Raw genomic sequence first — 19,293 nt, 5'->3', positions numbered from 1 at the left:
ACCGACAAGAAATAGTCTGAAAATCCTTCGATATTCTGGTCAAAACTGCAACTCGAGGAACTGACCTATCCCAACGTCCAAAACCTTCCAAAACTTCTTTATGATCTATGTGAAGTTGTTTTAAGACTCCCTTGAGCCCTGAAACTCCATGAAATGTCCACGATCACGATGGAGTAGCAGAGCACCTCGCCAGAGCTCGCTAGTTCCCGGGTTTCCAAGGTTCTTTCACAAAACTAAGGGTATGATTAGGTTCTTGACCTTGCAAGGAACTTGAAAGTGACCTCCACTCGATATGTTCAAGATGAAGATGGTTGGGTGTGTGTGTGTACAGACTGTACAGACGAAAGAAAGATCGAAAGAAAAGATGAGGGTATGTACATGTATGAATGTGTGCGTGTGGTCCGGATTGGGCATAGATAAAAGGGATCTTAAGCCCTAATTAGGCTGCATGTTCAGGGCTAACAATTGACCCCAAAACAAACCTAAAATTCTAATTGGACCCAAGAAAGTAGGAGGTGTGGTGATTGGTCCATTTCCTTAGCCCAATTACACAATCGTTTATTCGTAACATTTTCGTTACCTACCTAACTCGGCCCTAAATCACGTCAACACTCTCATGACATCGAGTATGATTTAATTACGTCAACGGGAAAATAATTTAAAACCATATACGTACATTCACGTCACTACGACTCGAGGGTATAATCGTCATTTTCACACATTCGATGATAAAATATATGTTAATTCGGGACGGGTCGTCACAACCTAATGGACCAATCACCACACCTCCTACTTTCTTAGGTCCAATTATACAATCGTTTATTCGTAACATTTTTGTTACGAACCCAACTTGGCCCTAAATCACGTCAACACTCTCGTGACATCGAGTATTATTTAATTATATCAACGGGAAAATAATTTAAAACTACATACGTACATCCACGTCGCTACAACTAAAGGGTATAATCGTCATTTTCACACATTCGAGGATAAAATATATATTAATTTGGGACGGGTCGTCACAATATCACACCTATGGGGTAGGTAAATTATTTTTACATTATTTCTATTCCTAGTAGTTACTAACATTTAGATAGGCAAATTATTTCCCATGAAAAGAAAAAAATAGATACATTATTTTGTATTATTTTTCTGACACAAATTATTGTCTATATTTCAAATGGAAAACACCATAATAATTTTATTTATATTATATATTGCATGCTAATAAGGTATGTTAGTTTTACGAGGAAACAAATTTGAATACAATTGTGAACCCTAAAACAACACTTTGGTGATTGTTGGTAAAAAAATTTGAAAAAAGAAAGCGTAACCAAATAATAGGTTAATTGACTTTTAATTGAATTGAAAACAATAAAATGCAACAATTAATTATTAATCATAAGTCAAACTTAATGCACATTACAATCTATGAGGGTATTTAGGAACACGAGAGTTATTAAAACTGACATATCAAGTGACACACCCCGACCGAGATCAGGGCATGTTGGCCGTCACGTGGGAGTGACGTAACCATGTGCACAATGCGGAAGCTAAGAAAGAATAATAAAAGTACGAATAAATAAAAATAAAGCTATACGCTAAGTAGATAACATACAAGTGCAAGCGTAAGTGTGAAAAACAATATTCAGAGCACGGAAGATCTAGTGCAGTCCGAGGAACAAACGCTAAATAAACACACCCAAAGGTGGTCCTACTCTGGTGATAATCTATCAGATATGCCGAGAATCCCTCGAGAGCCACCAAAAGAACTATCCAAACTAGAACCTGGAGGGGCACAAAACAAAAAACGTGAGTGGGCAAAACAAAGCTTTTCAAAATCATTTCAACAATAAAAGTTCTAACCCCTCGCTGTAAAACCTATATAGTTTCCCAGAAAATAGAATATACACATATATATAAAACACGTTCAGAAATATGCCAAGTCGAATGCCTCTGAAAAAAATGCAAGTACTCAGGTAATGCCAAATCAATGCCATATAATCTATCAGCCAGAGTCACTAACATGACATGTACGGTTGAATCTAGAGCTCAAGTCCACAACTCACTAACTATACCTGCACACGAGTCGGAACCACCTAAAATGGTCTGTACGACAGGACTGGGTGTAAAATAAGTACGCTTAAGTGCTACAATCACGTGAAGACTGAGCGAATAATTACGGGTCACCTACGAGTCAGAACCACCTAAAGTGGTCTGTACGACAGGATTGTGCACCTAACTTAGGTCCAAGATGAGCATGTGGTGCGGGAGGTGAGCATCACATGAAGGCCTGTGCCCTACTCTAGGCGGGAACACTAACACCGGGGGTGCAGGTTCTGAGGTCTCTATACATCTCAATTCACTACTAAACACAAACATAAACCACAACTTACCTGGCACTTACCTATGCGTTCGCAGGACCCTATATATATATATATATATATATATATGCAACTACTAATGCACAATTAATTAGGCAAACGCAAAGCCTGGCATTTAAAACATATAAATGTTTCAGTTCATTTTCTGGGAAAAATCACAAGTATCTAGGTATAAACGGAAAACCAAAAGCCCACTCACTGGTATGTAGAAGCGTCGTAACCCCCTTGCCTTGAGTGACTGCGCTCATCCTTGTGATAGGTCTCACCTATATGCGAAACAACTATAAAAACGTTAATTTAATGCACATAAACCAAACTAGGTAAAAACTTCTCATACAATGCTCAAATGGGGTGTATGAATACACCAACGTGATCTACTCAACCTCACGAACATCCCCATATTTTTAAAATGATTTTCCGACGCTGCACGCACCCCCACGCGCCAGCCAAGGCACGGCCACACGCGCCACCCACTCGTAGGCACATGCCTGACACACTGACGGTGACAGTTAATGCCGTCAAGAATATTCCGTTAACTTTGACAGATTCCGTTAAAGTTAACCTAACATCGTTAGGAATATTCCGTCCAAACTGACAGAATATTCCGTCGTCTTCTCCGGCCAACCTCCGACGCCGTCGCCGTCGTCGGAAAACCGGGAAAATTTCTAAACTTCATATCTCACTCGTTTTTCACCCAAATTTCATGAAATTGGTACCAAAATGAAGCTTACAACGAGAGGAACAAAACCTTACCACTTTCAAGCACTAAAACCAACAGAAACTCGCCGGAAAAACTCCACCAAATCTGGCCAAACCTACAACTCACGATCCCGACGTCCAAAACCTTCAAAAGAACCACCCCGAGACTCCTAAAGACCTCACCAAGCTTCCTACAAGCCTGAAATTCCCAAAAACACATGAATTTACGTGTGCATGAACAGTACCCCGATTTGAACATCTCGAGTTCGACGTGAAAACGAAGGTTCCATTACCTGAAATGGGTATGATTGAACTCCTAAAAACCTCACGAGCATGAATATGTGGTTTTCTTCCTCGATCTACCACATTTTCAAGCAATTGGGCTCTTGTCCATACGTATGAAGAAGAAGGGAAAAAGAGAGAGAGAGAGACTTCGGGATAGAGAAGGTCACCGGGAGAGGTTGATGGGAATGAAGATGGATGTATGGCTGAGATGCAACCAACCAAAAACCCAAAACAACCACACAAACAACAATTATCCACTAGGGGCAAAACCGTCATTTCACCCCTACGGTATGAAAAAATCCGGGACGGGCTGTCATAACCTACCCACCTTAATAAAATTTCATCTCGAAATTCATAACAACCCCTCACAGCAACCACTAGCGATCAAAGAACAACCGAGGATATAATTCTTTCATCCGATCTTCAGTCTCCTAAGTAGCCTCTTCCACTGTATGATTCCTCCACAAAACTTTCACCAAATTCACAGTCTTGTTCCTCATAACATTTTCCTTCCAATCCAGAATCGTCACTGGTTCCTCATCATAAGTCAAATTCGGATTAATTTCCAAGGGTTTAGGAGGTATCACATAAGATAGATCCACAACATAATGTCGAAGCATAGACACGTGAAAAACGTTATGCACTTTTGCCAGCTCAGAAGGCAACTCAAGTCTGTAAGCCACTTCACCAACTCGCTCAGTAATCATGTATGGTCCGATATACCTGGGACTCCGCTTACCTTTTTTTCCAAACCGTACAACACCTCTCCACGGTGAAAGCTTCAGAAACACCTAATCCCCAACCTCATACACTCTGTCCGTAGCATGCCGATCTGCTAAGCTCTTTTGTCGATCTTGGGCCGCCTTCAAGTTAGACTTGATTACCTGAACATTTTGAGTAGTCTCCTCAACAATCTCCAGGCCCACCAAAACTCTTTCTCCGACCTCAGACCAACACAAGGGTGTACGACAAGATATACCATACAACGCCTCAAATGGTGTCATGCCGATACTCGAATGAAAGCTGTTGTTGTAGGCAAATTCTATTAAATCCAATCACTTGTGCCAAGCATCACCAAACTGTAACACCGAAGATCTCAACATATCCTCCAACGTCTGAATGGTTCTCTCTGACTGTCCGTCTGTCTGAGGATGATATGCCGTACTAAAAAGTAACCTCGTACCTAAAGCTTCCTGAAAAGCCACCCAAAATTTAGAATTAAATCTTGGGTCACGATCCGAGACAATACTCACAGGAACACCATCTTACTTCATGATCTTCGAGATGAACAACTCAGCTAATCGACCCAAAGAATACTTCTCCCTCACTGTAATGAAATGTGCTAACTTAGTAAGCTGATCAATAATCACTCAAATGCCGTCAAAACCATTATGTATACTCAGAAGCTTGTACCCAAAATCCATAATAATGTTTTCCCATTTCCACTCTGGAATGGAAAGCGACTGCAACAACCCAAATGGCTTCTTCCTTTCAACTTTAACTTGTTAGCACACAGCACACCTACTCACATACTCAGCTATCTCCCTCTTCATACCCGGCCAATAATAAAATGGTCGAATGGTATGATACATTTTAGTAGCTCCTGGATGCATAGCATAAGCCGGTAAATGTGCTTCATCGAGAATTGCTTTCTTTAAATCCAAATTATTAGGCACAAACATCCTACCCTCCTGCATAAGCATGCCATCTGATTCACGAACTCTGAGGTATTTCTTCTTCCCCTGATTCTTTGCTTGGATTATTTCTTGAGTCTCTTCATCAGCTACCTGAGGTCCAAGCACACAATTAACTAAAATTGGCCTAACTTGAAAATTAGCAAGTAAAGCCACCTCTTGATCTTCTACCTCTAACCTTACTTCTGTGGATCTTAAGTCTGCCAGAAGAAGAACACGGCTAGCGAACAACACATTGATATGGCCCTGAGACTTCCTGCTAAATGCATCAGCTACCACATTTACACGACCAGGGTGATAATCAATCGTGCAATCATAATCACTAAGCAGTTCCAACCACCTCCACTGATGAAGATTAAGATCCCTTTGCGCGAAAAGATACTGAAGACTTTTATGATCTGTAAAAATCTTGCATTTTTCTCCATAAAGATAATGTCTCCACAACTTCAATGCAAAGATAATGGCTGCTAGCTCCAAATCATGCGTAAGGTAATTCAACTCATGAGGCTTTAATTGTCGTGAAGCGTAAGCAATTACCCTACCATGCTACATCAACACGCATCCCAGACCATTCAAGGAAGTATCACTATAGACCTCGAAATCACCACCATCGTCCGGGAGTGCCAAAACAGATGCATGAGTGAGACAATACTTTAACTGCTGGAAACTCTGCTCACAATTATCATCCCACTCAAATTTAACATCTTTCTTCTTTAGCCTCGTCAGTGGTAAAGCAATCACAGAAAAATCCTTCACAAATCGTTGATAATACCCTGCCAAACCAAGGAAACTCCTCACCTCAGTGACGGTTCGTGGTTGCTCCCACTTCTCCACAGTCACCACCTTTTGAGGATCCACCAAGATACCTTAAGCTGAAATGACGTGCCCCAAAAATGCTACTTGATCTAACCAGAAATGACACTTGCTAAACTTCGCATACAGTTGGTGTTCTCTCAACCTTTTTAACACCAAAGTAAGATGTCGAACATGCTCCGATTTAGACTTAGAGTATACCAGAATATCGTCAACGAAGACAATAACAAATCTATCCAAATACGGCTGGAATACTCGGTTCATCAAATCCATAAAAGCAGCTGGCGCATTCGTCAATCCAAATGGCATAACCAGAAACTCATAATGACCATAACGAGTCCTGAAAGCAATCTTAGAGACATCCTCTCTACTAATCTTCAGCTGATAATATCCAGACCTCAAGTCGATCTTGGAAAATACACAAGCACCTCAAAGCTGATCAAACAAATCATCAATATGTGGCAATGGATAACGATTTTTAATCGTTACTCGGTTCAATTGCCGGTAATCAATACATAGCCTCAAAGTTCCGTCTTTCTTTCTCACAAACAACACTGGAGCTCCCTAAGGTGAAGTACTAGGCTAAATAAAACCCGTATCCACTAATTCCTACAACTGAATTTTCAATTCCTTCACCTCAGCAGGAGCCATACGATAAGGAGTCAAAGATATAGGATTAGTACCTGGAAGTAAATCAATGGTGAACTCCACGTCTCGGTCTCGTGGAAAACCAGGTAAATCATCAGGGAAAACATCAGGAAAATGTCTGACTACCCTTACATCCTCCACACTGCTAGGAGCAACATCATTCAACACCACATGAGCTAAGTATCCCTAGCAACCCTTCGATAACAACCTTTTTGCTCGCATAGCAGAAATAACACCATGTCTCACCCCACTCCGCTCGCCCACAAAAGTAACCACAGGTATTCCAAGACGATGGAAGGTAACTATTTTCCCGTAACAATGAATATTGGCACGATTGAAATGCAACCAATCCGTGCCCAAAATCACATCAAAGTCAACAATATCCAACGGGATAAGATCAGTTGGCATAATAACATCCTCCACCATCACTGGACATCCTGGGTACACTGGGTACACACGATCAACAATACATCTCTCCCCTCTAGGCATAGCAAACTCTAAATCATACCCTAGAGGTGTAGGGAGAGGTTGCATCACTTGAGCAAAGGTATGAGAAATTACAGAATGTGTAGCACCACAGTCAATTAATACTCTAGCTCAAATAACCAAGGATATTTAACGTACCCATGATCAAGTCTGGATTATTTTGAGCATCCTACAGAGAGATATTGTGAATACGCCCCTGGGTCTGCTGCCGTCCACCACGACCTCTGCTTGTCTGACCACCATGACTCTGTGCACTACGCCCCTAACTAAGCTGACCAGACTGTCTCGACGATCCCGCACTACTCGCAGCAATCTCCCCCTGCTGATGTTGTCCTCCCTGGAACCACTAAGACCCACCTGCTGGAACTGGAGGATACGACATATAGCCACCAGAATACTGGGGATAACCACTCTGAGAATATGGATCCTGGGGATATGGATATTGTCATAGGGCATAAGGAACAACATCGCCCTGATAGTAATAGGCACCACCACGACCCGTCTGCCCATAACTACCAGGACCAGGAACCTGCTGGATCAGTGCAGGTGGTGGCAAAAAAGTCTGCTGGGGCCTCTGCTGACTCTGGGGACAATTTGCAGCCTGATGTCCCACCTGCCCACACGTGAAACAACCGCCGATGCCTCTCTTGCACTCTCCAAAATGTCGATTATTACATTTGCGGCAAACCGGAGCTCTTCCTCTACTAGCATCACCCTGCCTCTGACCTCTAACACCCCCAGTAAATCTAGCACCACAACCTTAACCAGTGGCACTAAAATCACCGCTAGAAGAACTAGAACAGGTTCCACCATGCTTGAAGCTCTGGGTCTTGCGGGGTCCGAACGATGCTTGACCTTTGCCCTTGTCATCTTTCCTCTTGTTACCATCTTTCTCTTCCTCCTCACTCTCGCTGGCATGTTTTCGGAATCCTCAATCCTCAACAGAATCTCATAGAACTCCTGGTAGGTGTCACAAGGGGTAGTGGTCGCCATAGAACGCCACTTCTTCTTAGTACCCAAACGGAAACGACAAAGCATCTCTCCCAGATTGGCAGCAACGTCCGGATGATAACGGGATAAATCAGTAAACCTCCGGTAATACTCGTTTGCCGTCAACTTCCCCTGCCTCAACTCAGTGAATTCCTGCTTTTTGCAGTCTATATACTCAGGAGGCATAAATCTTCTCCTAAACAACTCTCTGAACACCTCCCAATCAGTCATCTCTAATAGGGACAAACGACGAACCTCCTGCTCCCACTAGGATGCCGAATCCTTACCCAAAAACCAAGATCTTGTCTCAACCCACTTCTCAACAGGGAGATTCCCCTGATTATGCAGAACACAAAAAGTCTTCTCAATATGTTCTAGCCACCGCTCCGCTCCCTCAAAACCCTCGTGTCCTTTGAACTTATCAAGCTTCAGATTGTACATAGTCTCCAGAGGAGTCCTCTGGGAGGGCGGAGCGCCGACTGAATAGCAATGGCGATAGCTTCACCCAATTGAGCTACATCGGGGAAATTAGGCTCAGCAGAGCGACGTAATTCCCTACAAGGCAGCATAGTTCTGACAGAAGACACTAAAACAATTAGAATACTCACAAAGGTACAGGACTGCCAAACCTATGCTCTGATACCAAACTGACACACCCCGACCGAGATCAGGGCATGCTGGTCGTCACGTGGGAGCGACGTAACCATGTGCACAGTGCGGAAGCTAAGAAAGAATAATAAAAGTACGAATAAATAAAAATAAAGCTATACACTAAGTAGATAACATACAAGTGCAAGCGTAAGTGTGAAAAACAATATTCAGAGCACAGAAGACCTAGTGCAGTCCGGGGAACAAATGCTAAATAAACACACCCAGAGGTGGTCCTACTCTGGTGATAATCTGTCAGATATGCTGAGAATCCCTCGAGAGCCACCAAAAGAGTTATCCAAACTAGAACCTAGAGGGGCGCAAAACAGAAAGCGTGAGTGGGCAAAACAAAGCTTTTCAAAATCATTTCAATAATAAAAGTTCTAATCCCTCACCGTAAAACATGGATAGTTTCCCAGAAAATAGAATATACACATATATATAAAACACGCTCAAAAATATGCCAAGTCGAATGCCTCTAAAGAAAATGCAAGTACTCAGGTAATGTCAAATCAATGCCATATAATCTGTCAGCTGGAGTCACCTAACATGACCTGTACGGCTGAATCTAGAGCTCAAGTCCACAACTCACTAACTATACCAGCACACGAGTCAGAACCACCTAAAGTGGTCTGTACGACAGGACTGGGTGTAAAATAAGTACGCTCAAGAGCTACAATCACGTGAAGACTGGGCGAATAATCGCGGGTCACCTAAGAGTCGGAACCACCTAAAGTGGTTTGTACGACAAGACTGTGCACCTAACTTGGATCCAAGATGAGCGTGTGGTGTGGGAGGTGAACATCACGTGAAGGACTGTGCCCTACTCTGGGCAAGAACACTAACACCGGGGGTGCAGGTTATGTATCTCAATTCATTACTAAACACAAACATAAACCACAACTTACCTGGCACTTACCTGTGCGTTCGCAGCACCCAATATATATATATATATATATATATATATATATGCAACTACTAATGCATAATTAATTAGGCAAACGCAAAGCTTAACATTTAAAACATATAAACGTTTCAGTTCATTTTCTGGGAAAAATCACAAGTATATAGGTATATACGGAAAACCAAAAGCCCACTCACTGGTATATAAAAGGGTCGTAACCCCCTTGCCTCGAGTGACTGCGCTCGTCCTCGGGATAGGTCTCACCTATATGCAAAACAACTATAAAAACGTTAATTTAATGCACATAACCCAAACTAGGTAAAAACTTCTCATACAATGCTCAAAGGGGGTGTATGAGTACACCAACGTGATCTAATCAACCTCACGAACATCCCTATATTTTTAAAACCTGGAATTTCTAAACTTCATATCTCACTCATTTTTCACCCAAATTTCACGAAATTGGTACCAAAATGAAGCTTACAACGAGAGGAACAAAACCTTACCACTTTCAAGACTAAAACCAATGGAAACTCGCTGGAAAAACTCCACCAAATCTGGCCAAACCTACAACTCACGATCCCGACGTCTAAAACCTTTAAACGAACTACCCCGAGACTCCTAAGGACCTCACCAAGCTTTCTACAAGCCTGAAATTCCCAAAAACACATGAATTTACGTGTGCATAAACAATACCCCGATTTGAACATCTCGAGTTCAACGTGACAACAAAGGTTCCATTACCTGAAATGGGTATGGTTGAACTCCTAAGAACCACACGGGCACGAATGTGTGGTTTTCTTCCTCGATCTACCATGTTTTCAAGCAATTGGGTTCTTGTCCGTACATATGAAGAAGAAGGGGAAGAGAGAGAGAGAGAGAGAGAGAAAGACTTCGGGATAGAGAGGGTCAACGGGAGAGGGTGATCGGAATGAAGATGGATGTGTGGCTAAAATGCAACCAACCAAAAACCCAAAACAACCACACAAACAACAATTATCCACTAGGGGCAAAATTGTCATTTCACATATACGATACGAAAAAATCCAGGACGGGCTGTCACATCAAGCTTGTTAAGAAAATTTGCTTAGTTGGACCCTAATCAATGGGTTTAAATGACAAAATTAAGAGGATCGGGTTTTTTTTATTTTTTTTATTTTTTATTTTATTTGAACAAGCGATATTATCTACACTAAGGGGATATGTGGGCTTAGCCTCACATTGTGTTAGTAATAATGTGGTTCAAATTCGTCTTTGGAGAGAATTGAACCTAAGACATCTCACTTACAAGTGAAAAGAAATACCACTAGACCATATTACTAAATGGCAATAAAGAGGATGGGTTATAGGTGAGAGAAAATAAGTTTTCAAGGGTAGAACTCACATTTTCAGAAAAAATAACAAAATATATTACAAATAAAATAATAATTTAAAAGAGAATCAAGACATTCTCCAATATCGTAAAGTTTCAAATAGCTTCAAAACCATATAATGACCCAACACATTTTTTTTTCCTTCTCCTGAACACCCTTATTTATTTATAGATTTTGATTTGAATGAATCAAAAAAGAATTGAGAGACGGAAATAAACAAAGATGCTGATGCTTAAAATTGGTTCAACCTCAAGGTGACCTCTATAGATTGAGGTCATGCAATTCTTTCAAACCAGCTTGGCATGATCCGATATCTCGTCCTCTAAAGGCTAAAGTAGTAAAGCTCTGCAAAAAATGTTCTCATTTGATCTTTAATATGTGTTGAGGTCCTGCCATTCTTTCTTACCAACTTGACATGATTTCGCATCTCGTCCTCTAAAGCTCTACAAAAAATGGTCTCATATGAACCTTAGATGGATTGAGGTGCCATTCTTTCATACCAACTTGGCGTGATCCGACATCTCATCCTCCAAAGATCTGCAGAAAATGATCTCATTCGATCCTTAGATGAATTGAGCTAATGTGACCTTTATCCACACTGAGCCCAGGTTCATGATCTAATGGGCCCATGAGTACCACTTCGTCGAGGTATGGAATCCAAGTGGCTCATCTATCATATCCTACATATTGGTCGTCTTTGACCTTAAGATAAAATGGCTTATAGGGTATAAAATATGTTTGTCGCTCACACAACAACTTTGTAATTATCTCAGCTCACTTTACAATGTACTTTACCTCAACAGTTAAAGATGTACAAAAGAAGAAAATGGAATGCGGATGTTATTTTTTAATGAGAATTGTTATTAGCACTCTAAAAATCGTATTCTACATTCCAAGGTTTCTACATTTGGAAAGAAAAATACACTTGTAAGGAGTGTAGAATGAGATTTTTGAAGTGTCAATAACACTTCCTTTTTTAATAACCAATTACCCATGCCTCATGAACCTTCCCAATATTTCGGCTGTATTAGAGCAAGTCCACCGTTGTGGATTGCTCGGGGGACAGTGGAACAAATAGGGTTGGATAGCTCGGCTAAAGCCCTCCAGCGTGGGGAGCCCGAGGTGGACCTGACGCAGGGCTGACGTCAGCCACATTTTAAAATTTTTTTCTATCAGGCGCGTGCACCTCACCTGCGCGTGGGGGCACGTTAGTCGACAGATTTCAAACCCCAGGGGCCCGCAGTGCAGTCTGCCTCAGTTACCGTTGGGAAGCCACGTGGCTTCCCATGATCCGTTCGATCTCAACGGCTCTTTAAAATAAGCCGTCCGATTTGCAACGGTAATAAAAAAAATTCTAATTTAATATCAACCGTTCGATCTGAGATCGACGGTTGATATTAATCTACTTTATAAATAAATAAAAGAAAAAGTAGTTTTAAAATTAAGAAAAGTTATCATTGTGAGACGTGGCACAATCTAGAGTGTTGGAATTCAAATTTTTTTATATCCAACGGCAGAGATTAATTAGTTGAATAAAAATTAAAAAAATATTGTAAAAAATGCGAAAAAAAATCTGATTTTTTTTTTTAAAAACATTGTTTTTACTTTTCTATGAATACCTTCTCATTATCATCTACCTTACACCACAATTTCATATTTTCTCAACTACTTTCAATCACATTCTTATTTTTCTCTCAAAGTTTCAATCCAATTTTTTTCAACAAAATGACTACTGATGCAGGTACGAATTGGTCGCTTCTTGAAGATGTTGCATTGTGTACTAGCTAGGTTGAAGTTACTTATAGATCGCTTACCGGTAATGAGATGCAGTTGCGAGAAATGTGGAGTCTTATTCATACCAATTATCTTGAGAAAATGGGTGGGAAAAGAACCAAAGAGTCGATGTCCAGTTGTTCAAAATTACTTAGACAATCGTTTAGTACGTGGAGAGACGCCTTGGCACAAGCTAGTACTAATATTCGAAGTGGGGAAAATTACTCGAATCAGGTAAGAAGAAGACATTGTAAGAAAGAAGTAGAAACTATGAATAATGATAGAGATTTTTGTGAAGAAGGAAGTAGTTGAAGAAGGAAGTAGAAACTATGAATAACTATGAATAATGATAGAGATTTTGGTGAAGAATGAAGCAGAAACTATGAATAATGATAGAGATCTTGAGAAAATTGGTGTGAGATTTGTGAGGATGGATGGTGGAATATATGGAGGATTCATAAAGGATTAGTTGTAGATAATGCCACGTGACATGCCATCATTTGTTAAAAACTTGATGGAAATCTATCTTCAAAGATTGTAAACAGATTATGATACGTGGCTCAACGTAATTGGTTGATAATCTTATCAAAAATCCATCACCAATAATTGTATTTTTGGATAATGACACGTGGCATGTTGTCATTCTTTAAAAATCTGATGGAAATCTATCCTCAAAGATTGTAAACAGATTATGACACGTGGCGCGACGTGATTGGTTAATAATCTTATTGGAAATCCATCACCAATAATTGTCTTTTTGGATTTGATGACAAGTAGCGCAACGAGAACGATTAAAAATCTTATCCGAAATTACAATTAAAATTATTTGGTATTATTTTATAAATAAAAAAATACTAATATTTTAATGCCTATTGCCAGGGTTATTGAAGTGTAACGATGGAGATGCAAAATGCAATTACTGTTCATTAAGGTAGTTACTATTCACTAGGTGGATAGCATAGTGTATTGCCTGGAGGAAGATTTCACATGCTTAAACTGCTCTTACTAATTATAGCCGCGGGTTTGCTGCCTTGTTTTCTTTGATAAAATTTGACACGCATTCTACCACTTAACAGAATCTTAACACTAAGTTTTATATTAAAGCTGAATAGAAAAAAAAAAAAAAAAAAAAAAAAAAGCAATAATTCTGTAACGTTCTCCAGCCGCCGGGTCCCATCATGATCTAAGCATTGGTAATCCTTTTCACTCTTTTGATCTCCCTAAAAAATGTCTTAATTTTCTTGTGAAGCACGTCCACAAAAATCCCAGTAGACTCAAATTCTTAATTTTGAGCAATTGCAACTTGACCCAATTTTGTGACGCTTAGTCCACGTTTCACTTTCTTAGTTTAGATAAAATCATTGTTTAAAAAATAAAAAAATTGACCCAACTTCTAAGTTCTAAGATGTCGAAGCAATCGAGGTTCAGACATACAACAATTGTAGGTTCAATGGTGTTTCATGGAATTAATTACATTAGCTTTACAAGCCGTGTGGTGAGACAGGGATCCGAGGTTTCTTTTTGGTGATATAGAAGAGGAGGAGGTGGCAGGGTGTATAGGTTGTTGGGTTTATAACTATGTGTTTCAGGTTCAAAACACTTTCTCATTTAAATTATTATAATAGTTTTGAACGCTTTACTAATAATAATAGTTTTTTTTTTTTTTTTTTTTTAAAAAAAAAGGAAGAGGACGTGGCAGACCAACGACAGTGGACTGGGAGGAAGGAGGAAAAGATTAGGGTGGCATAAAACTGTCCAACTGCAAAAGCGAATCAAACCACGACAAAATAAATCGTAAAAAACTATGTTGATAAAAAAAGTCAACTTAAGTGTAAGAATCGAACCTAACCATGCAAATCGGTTTTGATTCTAGTTTTCATCGAGACAGAATCGCTCAGAACCGAATGAACCATGAATATAAATAATAAATTAAATTTATTAGTTGTTTAAATTACCATAAGATACATTACGTAATGAATGAAAGTTCAGACAAAAAAATTATGAGCATATGACCAAAGGAATGTGCGCCTAGAGTCCCTCTGTATGGTGTGTGGGTGGGGGTGTGTGGATGTGGGTGTAGAATTATCAAAGAGACGGACCACAATGCTCACTTCCAACAACATCGATATTGTCCTGAACTTGGTAATCACCATCTGCACAATCTGTTAGGTGTGGGGTTTTATCACAAAAGGCCTCGGTATTAGTTGGAATAGGATTAGGGTATTTAAACTATTCTTTTGTCATTGATACGGTCGATGTAGGACATTTCAACATGACCCGTCACGTGGGACCCAATTAGTGGGTCATACGTGGGAGATCCAATCATCGACAACCATGTGGAGTCAAGGGGACTCACCCTACACGGGGGGCCAAGGGACCCACCATCATTGTGTGGGGCCAAGGGGACCCACCCATCACGTGGCAGTACGGTACAGGCTCGCTCCCTGGCTCTGATACCATGTAGAATTATCAAAGAAATGAGCCATACGGCCCACTTCCAACAACACCGATGTTGTCTCCAACTTGATAATTATTACTTGCACAATCCGTTAGGTGTGGAGTTTTATCACAAAAGACCTTGGTAGTGGGATTAGGGCATTTAGACTATTTTTTTGTCAATGATACGGTTGATGTGGAACATTTCAACAGTGGGGGGGGGTACGTGGGGTGATAGGAGCATATTTAGGCGACTTACTTAGCTTGTTTTCGTGCATCTATGTTGTTAATTCATAGTTGTTTTAGTAGTTTAAGCCATTTTCGTGTGTTTTTAGGTTCATATGGCTAAGGAAGCAAAATGATGCATTTTGGAGCAAAATTGGGCTTGGAATGGATAGCATATGCTTGGAGCCAAAGTGTTGGACGAATTTGAAAGCCTTGTATGCACTTTGGACATAAAACAAAGGGCCTAGCCCAATCAAACAATCCTTTGAGCCATGCAAGACCTCTAGCCCAATCAACAACCCTTAGCCACATGCATTTCCACCTTCCTACTTCATCATTTCATCATTGCATCACCATTCACACACACATGCACTTACTCTTTCATCATTGCACCACCATTCACACACACATGCACTTACTCTTTCATCATTGCACCACCAATTCAACACATGCATTTCCACCTTCCTACTTCATCATTTCATCATTGCACCACCATTCACACACACATGCACTTACTCTTTCATCATTGCACCACCATTCACACACACATGCACTTACTCTTTCATCATTGCATCACAAATTCAACACATGCATTCACACACCAACAACCTAGCTCTTTTTCCATCATTATTTCATCCACATGCACTCTCAATCATAACAACCACATTCACTCTTAAACAATCACCCACATATTCTCCCATTCCCCCTATAAAAACCCATGCATTCATACACAAAAATCACATCTCATTTTCATACACAAGACACCACAAACACATCCAATCTTCCCCTTTGCCGCAAGCTCCCATTCCATTTCTACACAATCTCTTCTCGGCTTCATTCCATTCCATACACTCTCCCATTTGCAGAAACCATTCAACCTTAGCCGCTCCACCTTCATTTACAACACACTTGGAGCACCAACACCGAAGGCAACTCTTAAGGGATTTCAACATCAGTTTTGCTTCAAGGGTTCTTTCTTCTTAATCCTATGTTCACTCATGTTATATATTTTTATGTCAAACCTTTTGTAAACATGAAGTGTAACTAATCTCTCTCTAGGGATTCGATGTAGCCTTGCAAGATTGCCATGTAGTTAATTCAGAATTCTCATTTAATTTATCTATTTCTTGTTTCATTCTCCGATTTAATTGTGACTTAGTGTGTTGATTTTAATGCTTGATCATCATTTGAATTAACCACAGGTTGTTTAGCCAAGATTAAAGCACACATCATGCATAATCTTGGTAGATATGTGAATGAATGAAGGGAATGTTTTGCAAACATCCTGCCGAGTGTTCCCTTTGGTTTTGTGAAAGTTTCTTGTGCACTACATAGTCTTGATTAGGAACCAAAGTTGCACATCACAATTAGGCTCATGATTAGAGACATTTGATCAAATCCACACATCATATGGCTGATCATATCTAAGTGAAACAAACCCAAGAAATAAGTAGAGGGATGAGTATAATCTGACTTAACAAGCATGGACTTGGCTTCGCAATGGTGAAATCGAATCTCTAGCTTCATCTCCATTTGTGCTATCTCTTTTTATTAGCTGTTGATTCATTCATTTTGTGTTTACTTCATTTCCTTATGCTTTAATTTACAATCTGTCATTTAGTTTAATCAAAACCTAAATCCCCCTTTACCTTATTGTTCAATTTAGTTAGAAATCAATTTAGTTTATGCTTTAAAGCATTTTGAGTCTTTGGTTTGTCTTAGTGTTTTAAAGTTTAGTTTTGCATTCTTTGAGTCTAGTATAGTGTTTTAGATTGTGTTTTTAGCGTTTTTGAGTCAAATCCAAGTGATTAACAATCCCTCCTAATCCCCGGTCCAGAACGATCCCTACTTACATACTTACTACAATTGTCAAAAAGAGGGTTTAATTTGTGTGCGTGTGAATGAATGAAGGGAATGTTTTGCAAACATCCTGCCGAGTGTTCCCTTTGGTTTTGTGAAAGTTTCTTGTGCACTACATATTCTTGATTAGGAACCAAAGTTGCACATCACAATTAGGCTCATGATTAGAGACATTTGATCAAATCCACACATCATATGGTTGATCATATCTAAGTGAAACAAACTCAAGAAATAGGTAGATGACTGAGTATAAACTGATTTAACAAACATGGCCTTGGGTTAGCAATGGTAAAATCGAATCCCTAGCTTCATCTCCATTGGTACTATCTCATTTTATTAGTTGTTGATTCATTTATTTGTGTTTACTTCATTTCCTTATGCTTTCAAGTTACAACAACAAATCTGCCTACATTGATTAGTTTTATTTCTCTAGTAAAAAGTTCTTGCAAAACAAGTGATTATATAGATCCAATTAGTCCCTGTGGATTCGACACCCTTACTTGTGCCATTATACTAAACATATTCTAGCACGAAGAAGGAAAACCTCAATTAAAATGGCGCCGTTGCCGGGGATTAGAAAATTTGCTAATCCCTTGGATTGTTTTATTTTCGTTTGATCTTTTTATTTTTTTTATTCCAGATTCTTAATCTTGTTTTGTTTCTTGTTTTAGGTACTAGTTTATGACTCGGAGTTTTCATCCGATTCGTGAACATATCCTGGAGTGATTGGGTTCTTCGTCCGGCTGCAAGACGTAAAAGAAAGCGCTACTTGGGAGGCAACCCAATGCATTGAATAAAACAAAGCATGTTCATAATAAAAAATAAAAAAAAGAGATACTAAACATGGAGAAAGGTGGAGCTTCACAAAGGTTGTTTACGTGAAGCCCCACTACGAGGCGTCGGAGCGGAAGGCATAGAAGCGGAAGGCATAGAAGCGGGAGGCATCGGAGCGGAAGCCATCAGAGCGGGAGGCATCGGAGCTAGAGCATTCCAGGCCTCAATACTTGGCCAAGCGCTGGATGACCCAGGAAAAAGGTGCCTCTGGAGATAAGCAGCAAGCTTTTGACGGTCACTTTGAATCCGACCTTCAGATTCTTGCAGCTCATCAAGCTTCATCTTCATGCCCGCCGAATAGTTATTTGCAAGCACATGCAAACTTCTATTCTCATACTTAAGCTGTTTGATCTCCTGCTTAAGACTTTCCACCTCTCCCATCAATGATTCCACTTGGCGGGACCGAGCAAGCAGGCGTTGGCCCATGTTGGACACAGAACTCGCACACTAAACACTAAGTGCGAGGGACTCTTGAACGGCCAACTCATCGGACCGTCCTGACAGCAGCCTACTATCTTTTGGAGTGAGGAGGTTCCTAGCTACTATTGTAGCTGTTGTGGCGTCCTGCATCACGGAGTCTTCACCTGTAAGAAGACCGTTAGAAGATAAGAAAGAAGGGCGCCATACGTTACCTTGACGCGGCGCGCCCGTATCACTGCTAAGGCTCAATTCCAAGCTAAGGTTCGATGGGTTTGCCATTTTTCAAAAGTGTTCAAAGAGAAGGGATGGAGTTAAATTTCAAAGGGCCGGAGTCGATTTTCAAGAATGGGAAATCTTCAGATTGTGTTTGTTGGCGGTGATCGATACCTCTATAAAAAGCCAAGGCGACGCGTCCACCGATTCAAAAAGCCGGAATTTCCGGCGTAATTTTGGCGACGTTTTCTCGGCTTTTCAGAAGACGTGTTCAACTTTGTCAAAAGATTTCTTCTTTTCAGAAAACACGTGGAGGCCATCATCGCAACTACACATCGTTAGCCGACAAGCGCAAAGTCCGGCGACACTTTCTCTGCTTTTCAGAAAACGCGTGCAGCTTTGTCAAAATGAGCCGCATCCGCACTACTACATGTCGTTCAGAAAGCAAAGGGGCGCCTGCTCAGAAATCGAAGGGGCGTCGTTCAGAAATCGAAGAGGCGCCTGCTATTTCAAAAAGCCGGATTTGCGGGATCAAAACGTTTGTCGACAATGGAACAGTACCACCACTTGATATTATCTCTATATATGTCGACCTTCGTCTTTTATGG

General features: G+C 40.4%; 1 pseudogene; it reads right to left on the bottom strand.

Annotated features, from left to right (window-relative positions):
* Positions 1–4,159: 4,159 nt before the first annotated feature.
* Positions 4,160–8,230, bottom strand: LOC125470281 (annotated as a pseudogene).
* Positions 8,231–19,293: the final 11,063 nt, after the last annotated feature.

The sequence above is a fragment of a genome, unplaced genomic scaffold (genome assembly GCF_019419815.1).
Source record: "Pyrus x bretschneideri cultivar Hongxiangsu unplaced genomic scaffold, Pyrus_bretschneideri_v1 Contig10, whole genome shotgun sequence".
NCBI classification, from domain to species: Eukaryota; Viridiplantae; Streptophyta; class Magnoliopsida; order Rosales; family Rosaceae; genus Pyrus; species Pyrus x bretschneideri.
Note: the sequence above shows the minus strand (reverse complement) of the source record. Positions and strands in the feature narration are given on the sequence as shown.